Source organism: Lissotriton helveticus, chromosome 3_1 (genome assembly GCF_964261635.1).
Source record: "Lissotriton helveticus chromosome 3_1, aLisHel1.1, whole genome shotgun sequence".
Taxonomy (NCBI): Eukaryota; Metazoa; Chordata; class Amphibia; order Caudata; family Salamandridae; genus Lissotriton; species Lissotriton helveticus.
Genome location: NC_136061.1, coordinates 482,999,382 through 483,015,151, shown reverse-complemented (window position 1 = coordinate 483,015,151; position 15,770 = coordinate 482,999,382). Strand labels below are relative to the sequence as shown.

At 44.0% G+C, this 15,770-nt stretch overlaps 1 protein-coding gene across 1 annotated transcript in view; it reads right to left on the bottom strand.

Moving 5' to 3' along the window:
* The window catches only part of COL3A1 (collagen type III alpha 1 chain), a 127,314-nt gene that overhangs the window by 98,322 nt on the left and 13,222 nt on the right, over positions 1 to 15,770 (bottom strand). The window lies entirely within an intron of this gene.

Below are 15,770 nucleotides of genomic sequence, written 5' to 3'. Positions count from 1 at the left end.
AACTTTCCAGCTCTGTTTAGCCTTAAGTGCGTGTTCCAACCCTAATTAGAAGTGTTTCCAAACGCTTGCGTGCTTGTTACATCGCACGAGGAACACCCTCCCTATCCCAGCCTGTTAGACAGACATCAAAGTAAAAGTCTGCCTCTTGCCCTGGTCTTTTATTTACAGCAGATAGGGCTCATAGTTGGCGAGGAGCAGTTTATGCGTGAGGGCGTCGGGGCTCCGCCCCCTTTACTTTTACCCCCTCGGTCGGCTACTACAAAAGTAAAACCACATTATTTTGATCATCAGGAAAAAAAACAAAATTACACACACCTCTTCTCTTGCTTGGGGGCTGGATCCTGTTACACTAACGCTCGAGTCCAATTTGAGGAACTAGCTGAATTTATGAAATAGTTTGTGGGGACCGTCATTCTTATATGTGGGTATTTCTTCAAATTAAGACGATCAAAGAGAATGTTGCAGACCGCTGGAGTTGCACTATTCTACATAAGAGCATGTACAATATGGGGAACAAACAAACACACACTAATCAAATTGTTAAATCTCAAAGTTAAAATGTGCATGCGTGCAACACAACTGTAATGCTACTGAATGTAACTGGCCACTGCCTAAGATGTACTATATGCCTATTTGACCCCACAGAAATACTCAGAACTGTCCATGAGTGGCCTGCCCTCCTCGTTCTACCCTTTGTGGAGGAGGAACAGAAAACTGCAGGATTCCAAGACCCCACTTGCAAGGCCAGTGACTACTAGGCAGCCCACCGTCTGCATATGCAGCACTTTCAGACCTATATAGTCGCGTACCCTTGGGTACCAGTGGACATATGCCATTGTTGAGAAGTGCACCATTTCAGCATCTGCGCATTTCTGTGCTCTCTGTGGGACCGAAGACAGATGTGGTGCATTGCATGAAATGGAGCGAGCAGAACAGCACAATTTCTAATAAGATACAGCACTGATTTCCTCGCTCCCTGCACTGGTGCACTTTAGGCTGCAATGCACCAATACTCGGACCCTTGCACCATAGTGCAAGGGCAGGCACGTGATGTAAAACATGTGTTCTTTTTACTGGAAGGATACCCTTTCAGTACAAAACAGTCTACTTAGACATAGTTAAACACTTTCCCCACTTTATATGTGTACAATTTAGAATAAAACACGCGAAAAACTAAAAACATTTCTCCAAGTTAATGCCAGCCTCAAAGAGGCTTTTTTGGCAAAAAGCCCTGCCACCAATTATTTGTACATAGGGCTTTGCATCAAAAACCATGGATGACTCCAGTGGGAAACCCAGTGCCTACCTATAGAACCACCTGCCCCCACCACTTTGATGCAAAGCAATGGAAAGCACAGCTAGCATTACTGTGCTTTACTTTAGGGCTACATTTTAGAACAAATAAAGTTTTGCCTCAGAAAGCAAATCCTGTCATCTACAGTTAGTGTCACTTTTGAGATGTAACCCTCGAAACCTTCCTGCACAAAAACAATCACAAGAGGTTTTTCCTTTTTCCATGTGTGCTGCAGAATACAGAACACATGGAAAAAGGAAAAACAAGGAAGAATAAAGGGGCATATTATCAAGGACTGGTGTTAAAATTATCGCCGTTTTATCGGCAGGAAACTGCCGATAAAACGGCAATAATGGGCTTGATAATACACCCTTGTTAATGCCCATAGAAGCCCATGTTCTGATGTTAACATGGGCTTCTATGGGAATTAACAAGGGCTTATTATCAAGCCCATTATCGCCGTTTTATCTGCAGTTTCCTGCCGATAAAACCGTAATAATTTTAACACTGGTTCTTGATAATATGCCTCAAAGATATTTCTCCACTCTGTGACTCCCTTATGCTGTAAATTTTTTGGCGCTGCCTCAGATTTATGAATTCTGTTAAATCTGGAGCATTGTCAAAATGCTATGGATGTTGCTAGATGTATTTTTTTTTTGTGCTGAATCCAGTCATAGTTACTGTGGTCTGGGTGCCAAGGACAGCAGAAATATAACTTCTTATAAGGCGAGCCTAAAAAATCATCTTCATACGTTATGCCCGAAAAAAGTAAATTTTGAAACATCTTGCATCCAGGGAATGTTTAATTTCATTGTTGCAATCCACGCTGTAACCACTAGATGGCAATGACTTGCAAGGAAAATACTTTGTAAAGGCGCATCTGGAATCAATGAATTCCATGTTTTGCTCCGAGCCGCTGATTCATGCAGATTTTCGGTGAAGTAAAGCGAGCGAAGTGCGGCAGACATCTTCTGTTTCTTTTGGCAGCGTGCAGGCGGCTCTTTCTTTCTCGCTGGGAGTACCCACATCTGGATCAAATTAGCCCACGCAAAACACTCCCCCTTTCCTCGGCATGAATTGCAGATGTCTGCAAGGGCCAACAGGCTATGATGTATTGCCCTGCACATGGAGATTAAAGGAAGGACAAGGTGCCTCCCTGAAGAGGCTAATCTCTGGGAAAACATGAGCAGGGGTATTACCCATGGGGGTATGAGGTGAAGGGCAAAGAAGCGCCGCTTCATCCTCCAACAGGAAAACGTGCACGACAGCTGACTGTCACGTTTAGCTACAGGGAGAGAAGCAGAAGACATAACGAGGTGGGGTCAAGAAAGCAATTAGGAGTGTGGGAAGTGGTACTACAGGAGTACTTTACATGTTACTTGACTTAAGGGCCCGATTCATGAAAGCAATTATGAGTATGGGAAGTGGTACTACAGGAGTACTTTGCATTCTGCTGGCCAGTCCTAACTACAGGAAGAGACACAGAAGATATAGAGGGGCCGATTCAAGAAAGCATTTATGAGCATGGGAAGTAGTATTACAGAAGTACTTACTTACATACTCTTTCCCTTTTTTGTGACTTGGACTCAAACCATCAAAAATGAGAACAAAATAGGAATGTTAATTTGCAATTAATGTATGCTAGCACGCTTTATGATATCACACTGGGCAGATACACAACATTTTGCATGATTGTGTAAGATTTTTGCATCAGCAAATGACTTGAATTTCGCACTCCCCAACCTGTAACCCTTTAGGAAAGGACAACCTGAACCCGCTCTTCTCCAATTTAATAGACTTTTGTCATGTTGATCAAATATGTGGTATTAAATAGAAAACCATTTCAGAACTGTTCTGCTGTTGTAATTCTCCTTCGGATATTTTATTGGGATCCTTATGTGTCAGTCAGTCAGTCAGTCAAATTACTTTATTGCGATAACTTATTTTCATATAAAGACAATGGCAGTACAAACACATACAGCAAATACAACAAAAACATTCATCTAAAAACATTTGAGATACAGTACTATAAAAATCATACATCAATTTACAATTCATAATGATGTGATGATGAAAAGTGCAAAGTGCTATAGTGCAAACAAGTGCTAAAAATGCAAAAACTAAAAAACTAGAGAGGGGAAATCCCTGGAAAATAGGCGTTACAGACACGAAGGTCCCTGAGAAAAAATCATGTATAACTACAAGTCCTAATATAAGCACATATAGATACGTGTAACTAGATACATAAGAGGTACCTATGTGGGAAAAACAACAGCGTTTTTTAATCTATCATTCCTACTCCTAATAGCTCTAAACAAAAAACTAGCTACACAGAACATGATCTTGGGAGTCTGTAGAAGCTGCAAATAAATAAGAGCAGGTTTAACCTGGATAAATCCAGCTTCCTTAAGAATAGGCACCAGAAACTTTCTCCTAGCATCAATGTAGTGACTACAAAACATCACAAAGTGCATAGTGTTTTGTTCGGAGAAATGATCACAAGAACATGGTAACGCCTTATCAGGGGTACTCCATACAGGATAAAAACCAAGGTTAAAATGTATCAAATTAAAACGAAAACGAGTTAAAATAAACCTGTGGTAAGAATGGGTCACTATATTCAAATAATTCTCTGGGCCGTCGGGTATAGACAGTAATAAACCAACCCTGACACTGGGTTTTTTCAACTCTCGTTCTTCTCTTTCCAAAGATAGGAGCTCTTTCATTGCAAGTTTTGTGGACTTTATATCTTTAGATATTATAGAGTCTGCGTCGAAATAAAGCTCAGGCCTCCCCAGCCTTGTGAAGTTTTCCTTAATGTATGTCAGCCAACTAATATTGTTAACTTTGTCCAAACACAGACAGTCTCTCATAATAATATGGTTTAAGGGGATTTCCTTATTAAGCCACAGCCTCAGCCAAGCAACTAACGGTGCTATTTTTATTAGGTCTGTAATGTAGCCTTCCCCTAATTCCATATGGACAGTGTAGGACGAAAGTGTGTCATAAAGTAGGAGGACAATCATTAGGTGGATGCACGAAAACGACCTCAAGTTAAAAACAGGAAAACCAGAGGTGGTGGAGTTTGGGAGTGGCCCTCCCCTTTGGAATAACTCCTGGTGGCCTGCTGAGGCAGGTCTACGTCTTGACCAGGTTAAAAAAACGAGAAATCTGGGAGCACCGTTTGATGATCTGCTCTGTTTTGTGGATGAGAATAACCATGTTGCATCCTCTTGTTTTCGTCTTTTACATTTTTTGAGAAAGATCTTTCTAGTCGTCCCACAAGAGTTGCAAAAAACATGATAGTTGCTTCGATGCTTTCTAGAATAGACTATTGCAATGCCGTTTTTTGGCAATTGACAAAGGTTTACAACTATAACTAAAGTCTTTGCAAAATGCTGCTCCACAGGTGCTGTTGACTATTCCCAAATGTCATCCCATATCCAACAGCATTAGGGACCTCCATTGGTTACGTGTCCAGGAAAGGATTAGGCTTAAAGCACTGTGTTTGGCGCACAAAGCATTGTATGAGGGGGCCCTCCTGACCTGCAGAAACATTTTGCCTGGTATGTTTCACGGCGGGATCTATGGTGCTGGATTGGTCCTTGTTCCTAGGATTAGAAGGGCTAGGCGGGCAGTGAGGGGGGCAGAAGACTATCCTACCAGGTAGCAAAACATTGGAATGCACTGCCTGGAATATGCCTCCATTTCACGTATGCCTTCACTCAGCATGCAATTACAACGCGGTTGTTACAACGACCACGTTGTAACAACGAATACCATTACCCCACAATTCGGAACAACGACTTGCGGAGGGGGGTACTGGATGTTCTAATAGTATAAGTTACTATTCCAACTCCAGTCTGTGCGGACAGTAGGGAAGGTGTTGGATTTTTAATCTAACACCTTCTCCCCCCTCAGCAAGTGGTCGTTTTGACTTGCGGGGTAATGGTACGCGTTGTTACAACAGGGACGTTTTGACGACCGCATTGTAATTGCATGCGTGGATATGGCTTTCTTTGTTGTGACGGTTTTTACCCACTGCCTGCATTAATCAGATTACAATCTAATAGATCCCCTTTCAGAAAGCTGCTCAAAACTGGGCTCCCCCCCCCAAGTAAAAGTAAATATTTCCTTATATCTTAGATGACGTACATGTAACCTTTAGCACCAAGATGCTTTAGAAAAGTTTTACTTACTTACTTAGAACAAGCTATAAGGGCAATAATGAAGAAGTCTACTGTCAGAGACAGGGGAGACAGGGCTCAATACTCCCTAGACATCAATAAAGAATCACAAAGAAGTTCTTCTCACCCCAAGAATAAACCTTTAAACTTTCAGTGAACAAAAAATAGCACAAAAATGTGCACCCAATATGATTTCCATCTAAATTCAGTTTATCTTATTAAGGGTTTTTTGTTAATGGGCTTGATTTAAAGTTTAGAATATAGATTTTACTCCAGCAGGTCGATGGAGTAAAATACTCTGTTGCCCTGATGGAGCAGCCGTAGTCCGAATTTAGAGATCGTACATTGACAGCAACCCCATCAATTCATTGAAAGTGTGCCATATGGCTTCATCAACATGATGGTGCCATACAGCACACCTTTGGTACCTTATGTTCTTTTCAAAAACAAAATCCCAAAGTGAAAATAAAAAAAGCAACAACCCCTTCACCTTCTATAAATAGAATGGGCAGTCAAATATCCAAACCTCCAATGGCATTTGCTCTGTCGGTCCGGCAGAGGAGTATGTCAGCTGTGGGGAAATAACAGTCGACCATTTCTGACAGACTTAGGGGGATATACTTACAAGAACCTCGTTAAAATTATCGCCGTTTTAGCGGCAGGAAACTGCAGCTAAAACGGCGAAAATGGCCTTAGCCCAGGTTAGATGTGCAGGACATCTAACCTGGGCTTCTATTGGAATTCTATAACGCATATTAGCAAGCTCATTATCGGCATTTTAGCGGCAGTTTCCTGCTGCTAAAACAGCAATCATTTTAACGAGGTTCTTGATAAAATGCCCCTAAGTTCTGCCCAACTGTAAATGAGGCGGGTGGAACTTCAGTTTGGTGAAGAGGGTACTCCGTTGTCATTGCCTCTATAGTAGAGCCAATGACAACCAGTGTATTGTTTTCTTTAAAATAATTTGTCAATAACACTTTCTGTAATTTTGATCATTAAAAAATATGTGCAATTAAATTACATCATTTCATAATTTTAAATAGCAGCATATGTTGAGATGCCCCAATTTGAGGTGCTTAATCTTGCTAGTGAGAACCGATCTTATTATTAAAAACTATTGGGAAGGTATGTTATGAATTTCCTTAAATGGCCAAGATGATACTCAGAGGTCTGCACCAGGAGGCCTCTTTCACTAAAGTGTCATAGATGAGCTCAGAATCTAGACGAATGCATTTCTAAAGCAAGTTTTCAACTTTACGAAGGCTAAATGTATACTGTAAATGCCAATGGTGACGCAGTTTCCATAGTAATGCATATGCTGGAAAGAGTGCCTTAAACAACCCCCCTTTGATAATGTTTCCCAATTGTGTTAAAGGCAGTCATTAACAGGCAACGTTCACATGGATGTGCATGACCTACTCTCGGAATAACTCCACGCGATGGACGGCTGCACTTTAAAAGTCCACATTTGTAAAGCGCACAATCACCCATAAGGGTCTCTTTGAAAAGCTAGAGTACAAGTTGCAGCTTGTCTATTGGTCATTGCTGTAGTTGTCGCCCATCTAGCACTGCTGGGAAATAATGGTCTCACTGTGCGGGACAATGGCACCCTGTGCTCTGGTATGTGCTAATGAATCATATGAGGGCTACATTGAATCAGGCGGGCAACTAGAGCCAAATTTCGGGGAGGGGGGGCTAAAAAATATTTCGGGGGGGGGCTAATACTTCCAACCATAGACAGAGTGACTGAAAGAAGAGTGAAAACACAACACAAGCCTAATTTACAAGTAAATGGTCTTTTAAAGACCTGTTAAGTACTCTGGTGCAGCTGCAATTAGATGGTCGCCAGCCCACAAAGCTGTGACACACACGACGGGGGTGGGAGGAGGGGGGGGCTGAAGCCCCATGAGCCCAATGGGTGTAGCGCGCCTGCATTGAATCCACAACTTTCTGGATGAGAAGTAAGAGTACTTATCACAAAGTAACAAAAAGTACTCGAACTCCAAAAAAACAAAAAAAGAGTCCTTCTCAAAGAGCCACGTGACCGATGCCAAGGCGCTTACCAGCAAGCAAACTGGCGCACTGCTTTCCATCATCGCTGTGGTGGACATATTTACTTTCCACTTTCATGGTTGGATGATGTTTGCATTGAACATCACCCAAACCTGAAGGTGGAAAGCAAATATGTTGTTCTTCGAAACAAATTAATGATGTTTTGCGCTAGAAAAGGCATTTGATGCCAGATTATATGAGCATATGCTGAACTATTGTTTCAGAAAAGAGAGGCTTCTGGTGGGGAGGGTGTAAAAAGGGAAAAGGGAAGAGGCTACGGGTGTGATTATATGGCAGGGCATGGATGTCTTTATTTATGTTGAGAGTGCGCTGTTTGCCAGAATGCGGGTTAGTGCTAGGAAACAGCTGGTACGCCCAGCACAGAAGAAACACAGCACAAACAGCAGGTACACCCAGCACAGAAGAAACACAGCACAAACAGCCGGTACACCCAGCACAGAAGAAACACAGCACAAACAGCAGGTAGCAGAACACTTAGGTCTTCATTGGCTTCTGGAACTTAACATGGTGGGATGAGGATGATGCATTTGGGGGGTGGGGGTGAGCTAAGAGCCTAAGGGCCAGATGTAGGTGAGGGACATTTACTGACTCATAAATACCGAATTTTACCGATTCGGTATTTATGAATCGGTAAATATGAAGGTGGGAGATGTAGGTATTTTTAAAAATAGAAATACCGAATCGTTAACATTCGGTATTTACCGAATCGGTATTTCCTATTGATTCCTATGGGCTGTGAAGCCCATAGGAATCAAAGGGAAATACCGATTTGGTTATTACCGAATCAGTAAATACCGAATCCTGCCAGGGTGCAGGGGGTGTCACTTTGACACCCTCTAGCACCCCAAATACAGGCATGTGTGACATGTGGCACACAGACATGCCCTAAGGGCATGTCTGTGTGTCACATGGCACAGGTGTCCATGCACAGATGTGCATGCACACCTGAATTCGGTATTTTACCACCCAATAGGATTGGGTGGTAAAATATCGACTCTTAAGGGCCTGTGGCACTCTTAGGAGTGTCACCTACATCTGGGATTTACCGAATCGGTAAAAATACCGATTCGGTATTTTACAGAATCGGTAAATCTTAAATACCAGTCAGTAACGGCCGAATTCGCCCGTTACCGACCGGTATTTCATGACCTACATCTGGCCATAAGTCTCTCAATGCTCTGCCCACAATGGGCACACTCCAAGCCTGGCTATCAATTGGGTGCATGGCTCTGGATCTCAGGAGACACACCCTGACACGAGGAACCCCTCCATTGGAGAGGGAAAGAGAGCCGGCTATGTGACATGCGCTTTGACCAAAGCACACGACCTAGTTTTCACCAATAGTGGAGAGATTGATGAACCACAGAAACATAGACACAGACACAAGTCCAAAGACCATGTTCTGCAACCTATGAAGCTCTAGGCCAGTACGGCAGATACACCACGGTATAGGGCATGTCTGTTGTGTCCAGGCACACAAACACACAAGAGCTGACAACCATGACCTGCATTGAGGCTGAAAATACAATAGAATCTAAAGCAACAGGCATAGCTGCAAGAGACTGGCCAGGCCACATCTTTTAAAATTGGGCCTCAAAGTATAGTTTTTGTAGAAGTAGAAACCAAGGTTGCTATGAGTGTGGGCCACAGCTGTGTCCAGCTGTGTCCAGCTGTTCTACCAGCCTCCGTTCATCCAGCATGATGGATCCTGATCCCTCTTATCACCAGGATCTACCTTTCATTGGCATTGATATTAGGACAGTTGGCAACCATCCCGCGTGGTATTGTACCAAGAAAGTTTCCATGATGACCACTGGAGTCTGGTGACTAATAGGAAGTCCCGGAAAGAAGACGTTTTACGGGCAAAAGACAACACATTGATATAGAAGAAGCAGGTCAACTTTCCCATTGGCTGCACATAACGGTTAAACACCATGTCTGAATCAACATGTGTACTGAGCTTGACAGTTATTGGATCTGGCAAATGCTGCTGCTCTACCAAGTCTGTGTGGAGTCGCCATTCTGATTTATGTGATGTGGGGCCCCTTCAAACTTCACGTCTTGAAGCGGGATCCAGGAATGAGCCCCTTGGAATCAGTGAATATGGCGGCAGACTGAGGCTACTGGATCCATCACGATTGCCTTTATTTAAACTCTAATCTAATGAACCGTATTTGGTCTTTTTATGAATGTATGACCCTAACACCACTGCTTCCAAGATAGTACTCTACACATTTTTTCATCATCATAAACAGTATTAGTATTAAACCCATTGCACCTACCAGGGTTCCTGTAAATTTACACTACTTAAGTCTTTCACCTCTGGAAAGAGACGCTTCGCTTTACAGGAGTAGACTCTGTGAGCCAATGGAACCCTTTGAGTGAAAGTGGCATTAATTACCAACTCATCATGATTTCTGGTGGGTCTGAGTGATATCTATAACAGAGTGTGTCATGGGTATTTCTGTGGGTGTTCCCATGCAACACTCATGGATTCTGCTGCATTCTCAGATTTACAACATTTCGTAAATCTGGGAATATGGGAATCATACGCCTCCCCGGGGAGGTGTAAGGAGGCACAACGAGGAGAAATAATTGTATTTCTCCTCGTTTTTTCCTTTTTCTATGCATGGTGCATTCTGCAGTACACATAAACAGAGGGAAACGCCATCAATGATTCTTTTGGTGCAGGAAGGTCTCCCTTTCGCACAAAAACAAACATCCCCTCAACGTAGGTACCCATACACCATGGTGTAAGGGTGCCAGCATTGGCGCATGGGAGACAATTGTGCAAGAGCGCAGGGGAAAGCACAGGGATGCATCACATTGTTGTAAATATGATGCATCCCTGTGCTTTTAAAATGGCGCAGCACGGCACAGCAAAATCAGTTGCGGTGCTGCACTGCATCATTTTGTTGTAAATGAGGCCCTGAGTGCAAAAGGAGTATGGCTCCCTGCTCTTCAAGAGACAAGAAATAAATGGTGCTGCAGTTGTACCTCTGTTGGAGTGCTTGGGCCTGGGCAGGTTTGACTCTGAAGGAGGAACTGGTGTGCTGTGACTGTATCTTATGCCCATTGTGCTGAGTAGCAGAGTAGGATTGGTTGGAGGCCTGATTGGCGCTAGCTTTTCTTACATGAGTCTGCCTCTCTTTGCTGTAGGTCCGCATGCCCCAGTGCTACCTTTGTTCTTAATGCTGAAGTTGGAAAAGTTTTCAAGGATCAGTTTAAAAAAAGTGATTCAATTCAATTGTGAAATATTGTTTCTGAAGTTTATCACTTATTTCAATCTGATTCTTATGTGAAAGGAATCTTCTCAACGATGTATTCTCCCTGGCAGTGGTTTTCGACCTGGGCTGGAATTCATCATCTCTTCACTCTCACCATTCATCGATATGATGGCATCCGGGTGCTGACTGGGGCAGGTTACATGGCTGGTTGTAATGGTTTCCTCATGAGTTGGACCTTCGCCGAAAAGGACTACAGGCGGCATGTAAGGCTGAGGTTTGGTTTCCAGGAAGGGTCTGTCGCTATAGACCTTGGCGCACCATCACCCTGACCACAAAACCTCTAACAACCCTTAACACCACACCCGCGCGGTGTACCAGAACCGAGCAGCGGATGGAGGTAGAGTTTCCATGGAAAATGTCTGCTAGTCACGTTCCTCTGTCATCAAATGTAATCGGAGGATACAGGCGGCCCTAAAAACGTTAAGAGACAGACAAGTGAAGAGCTTTCAGACCACCTAAGTCATAAAAACGAGCCTAGTGTGTAATATTTTTCTACAGTATTTCCTCCCTCTTGACTGGGACCTCTTTTTATAACTTCCTTCCCCAACCCCTTTAGCTACTTATTTTTTTCTTCCACCAAAACCTTGTGTTCTCTTCAGAATTATGTGTTTTCCATTGTGTGGGCCTTAGCATGTACCCACGCCAGCCTCGCATTTCGGATTAAACGGAAACCCCCTCGTTAGCAACATAGGCAGTGTCTGTACACGCCTGTAAAACGGCCTGCACACAGGATTATGTGAAAGCGAGCATTGTTACCTAGCGCTGCGGCTGTGACTTACATCAAAGCCCTCGTTGGCCACCCGCCAACCTTGTATTCTCTGCCAACCTTTATTCGTTTCTAGTTAGTGTGGCCACACTGCCCTCGGCGGGTGTCTGCATGGCAAGATGTCTGAGGTGACTGCCTTTGTACAGCTCTTCAAAGAAGATCAACATTTTGAAGCAATTGAACAGTCGCATATTCAATCCCCCCCCCCCATCAGAATGACTAATACATCTCGCTCACGACGAACCATCTGACGCGATCCTAGAAAGCTTAAAAAAGACAGTATAACATCCTCTTATGCGTTCATTAAAAGCTTTCCCTGGCCTGCCTTTAGTCTACAGTACCCTTCAGCCACGCATATTTTGTGCAAAGCTAGGTTTAGAGAGCCAGTCGCGGCCCATTCACGCATCACTCTTCCTTTCCTTCCATCGAACTGAAATCACACAAAGGCTCCGCAGAACACGACTTGTGAACATGGCAGCGGGGTTACCTCATCCGACAGGAATCCACTTTGCTGCACTTCCAATAAACACAGCTACTTTCCCTTGCCCAGACGTCTATTCTCTAACAAGAGCTAACACATGTCTGCTGTGGGGCCGGTTATCTCATCTTGTTTCCATTGTCAGCCTGACACGAAGCAGGCTGTGTCTCCAAGCACAAAAACTCCCAGCAGCAGAAACGAGTCTGCCCTCGAGTCCCCTGCCTAACCCCTCCTCCCAGGCAAGAGTGATGACATGTACAAGAGGCAGACAGGGTGCTGAGGCAGACCCCATTGTGCTTAAAAAGCAATCTGTGTATACAGGCACATGAGGGGGCCTCTCCACTACTAGTGTGCATATGACCGTGCAGATCCAGCTGGGATATCAAGGAGAAAGTATAGGCCTTTGATACCAGCACACCAGAAGGAAGCACAATAAAGGAGGAAATGCGGTCCAGTGGCTGCTTCGTAGACTGTAGACATACTTAGGCTAGCATTAAGTACAGTGAGCTGGGGAGGGCCAGAGATTCCATGGCCCCTTCTGTACAATGGAATAAAAATTCGCCAAACCATGCACTGGCACATTTCCGGAGGGAAAGTCTTTCATTTAGAAAGGGTGCTCTCCAGGAAAATTAAGAACCCCCCATGTACATCACATAAAACAGGTTACCCAGAAGGGAGGCAACACAACTGGGCCTACACAATGTGGCATATCAAGGGAATCCGGGTATTGGACCGCGCCCCTCCATCATTGTAAGGAGCCTGGAGAGCTTTACGATGCCTGGAGCAGTCATAAATAACAAACACCCGCAGGGGACGCATATGACGCCTTGCATGCTGGGGGACACACCAATAGTGGTGGTCTACTGCGCAGGTGCATACAAAACACAGTGTCTGTCTGTGCAGTGCACAGGAGAGCGGAGAATGTATTATGATCCATGCTTAAATTTGTAGCAAAAGGAGAAGTAATTTGTATGCACCCGCTCCACAATTGTGAGAAGCGCAATAAATCCGGAAATTGGGTTGGTTTTCAGACCACGAGTGTGGTAAATCTGAATATTGGTGTAACTCGACCAGATTAATCATGCCACCTTCCTCGGCTAGTCTTGCTATATTATGCCAATTTACAAAAACAGCAAATCATCTTCACCGCCTACATAACCTTTGGGGAAAATATACATCAAGAAAAGCCTGGCACTGTCCTCAGGAAGGGGTGCTTGTCTATACTCCGCTGCCTCCATGGTGGGGCAGTGAGGTTTCACAGTCCGCCTCTACCTGTGATAAGGGATTTGGTGGATTCATGAGAGTTAGCAGCAAATCAAGCAAGCCATGGTGTGGCCAATGCAGGTTAAATGACCGTAAAATCCTTCTCAACCAGCCCCTACCATCACAACAATGGACTACATCATTCCGCCAAAGCTTTTGAATGATCAATAGCTATTTTAACTTTTGAAATATTAAACCTCTTGCCAAATTTCATTGCAACTAATTTTCTCTCAGAACTCAGTTCTGGAGTCCATCATTACAAACCCTGGGTGCTCCACTGACACAGTTATATTTTTGTTGTATAGGTGACTGCACTCTGCCAGTGATCTAATACCCAATATGCATCACCATCAATTACTTCTCTTCCACCTGTGTCTGTGTAACATTTCAAAAGCTTAAAGGCAGAAGTAACGACCTGCCTTCCTCCAGCCCGTGCGATTGCTAATCATATTTGTGTGTAAATGTGAAGCTGCATGTTAGGTGGACGCATGCTGGGTGATTGCTCTTTGTGTCCTCTGAATTGTTTCAGATCTTTGCATGGATTAGGAATTTCACTTTTCATTCTTCCATATCGCGACTCAACATGAGGCTTTTGGACTTTTCTTTCTCATTTTCCGGCATTCGTTTTTTAATATACAGAACTATCTTCTGTACAATTTTCACTTCACCATAACCCACAGTACACAAAAGTTACAATGTACTGCCTCAGAATGGAAACCAGGCAACTGGGAGCAGCAGTTACATCCTTTATGTATTCATTGCTCACTTTAATGTTCTTTTTGGAAAATACAGACAGACCTTGGGAACAGACACCAGGAAGCACCACATGCAAGAGGGTGGCATTAACCCCTGCTTGCCGTAGGGTAACAGCAAGCAAATGAGAACAATTCAGCTAAAGAAAAGCTCCGAGAGAAGAAAATACACGTCTGAAATACAGTCAGTTACTAGGACTTTCTTAAAAGAAGAAAAAAGTACACATCTGAAATAAAGGCGGGTATTAGGACTTTGTTAAAAGAAATTGTCTTGGGTGGGGGGGCACATATTTCAGCCAGGACGTTCCCTAGAGAGCACGGGTAACGTCTAGGCCTTGAAACAGAGAGAACATAGGGGCGCAGCTGGGCGCCAAAAGGTGCTTAGTGAAAACTGGGGCCAGGGAAATAGATGGAGCCTTAGGCTGGGCGGTGGTTGCTGTAAGGTGTGGTTTGTGCTGTAACCCCCCCCAGGCATCCTGTATGTTTGTTGTCGCATTTGTATCCGGTGTGGCTGCAGGAATGAATTATACAATAGTAACTCACATCCCTTGACTACCAGCCTTCTTGCAAGAGCACCACGGGCAGGGAAAGGGGACAGCGAGGGCTGGACTCTGCGCTGACACCTGCAACCAACAAAACTCGCTCCATCCCATCCCTGAATCTGACACTAGTAAGCAGCTTCTCTCCATGCCAACCACTAAAAGAAGACTATTTATTTCAAAAATGGAAAAAACGAAGACACCACAGGTCAGCAACAAGTGCCAGGTTACTGCAGTAGACCTTTGAACATCTCCTTAGCTAACGATGCCAGGAAACAAAGAGTCATATGGTGACTTGGCCAGCATGTTGCACAGTACCTCGGATGCGCTCACATCTGGCGGCTCTGCCCTCTGTACTGAATGATCAGAATGTTGCTTGAGATGGTGCAGAATGTAATCACAGGGCAACTGCAGAGAAGGATCTATGATGCGTTTATGGCATATACTCTTGAAAAAGCCACTAGACGATATTTTGTATTTTAAATCGTTCTGTGCCATACCCTCCATGACCACATCACTACCATATCTGCATTTGCCCTTTGTGTTGCCACCACTTTCACACCGTGCCATAAATCCTAAGTCCTTCATCCTGATTTTCCTCATTTGGGCACACCTGACACCACTTCCAAGTTCTCCAATGTCTCACCATGATGTAACTCATATGTGCTTCACCCTGCTTCTTCTCATGTGTGCACACCTGACACCACTTCCAAGTTCTCCAATGTCTCACCATGATGTAACTCATATGTGCTTCACCCTGCTTCTTCTCATGTGTACACACCTGACACCACTTCCAAGTTCTCCAATGTCTCACCATGATGTAACTCATATGTGCTTCACCCTGCTTCTTCTCATGTGTGCACACCTGACACCACTTCCAAGTTCTCCAATGTCTCACCATGATGTAACTCATATATGCTTCACCCTGCTTCTTCTCATGTGTGCACACCTGACACCACTTCCAAGTTCTCCAATGTCTCACCATGATGTAACTCATATGTGCTTCACCCTGCTTCTTCTCATGTGTGCACACTTGGCACCACTTCCCAATTCTCCAATGTCTCACCATGATGTAACTCATATATGCTTCACCCTGCTTCTACTCATGTGTGCACACCTGACACCACTTCC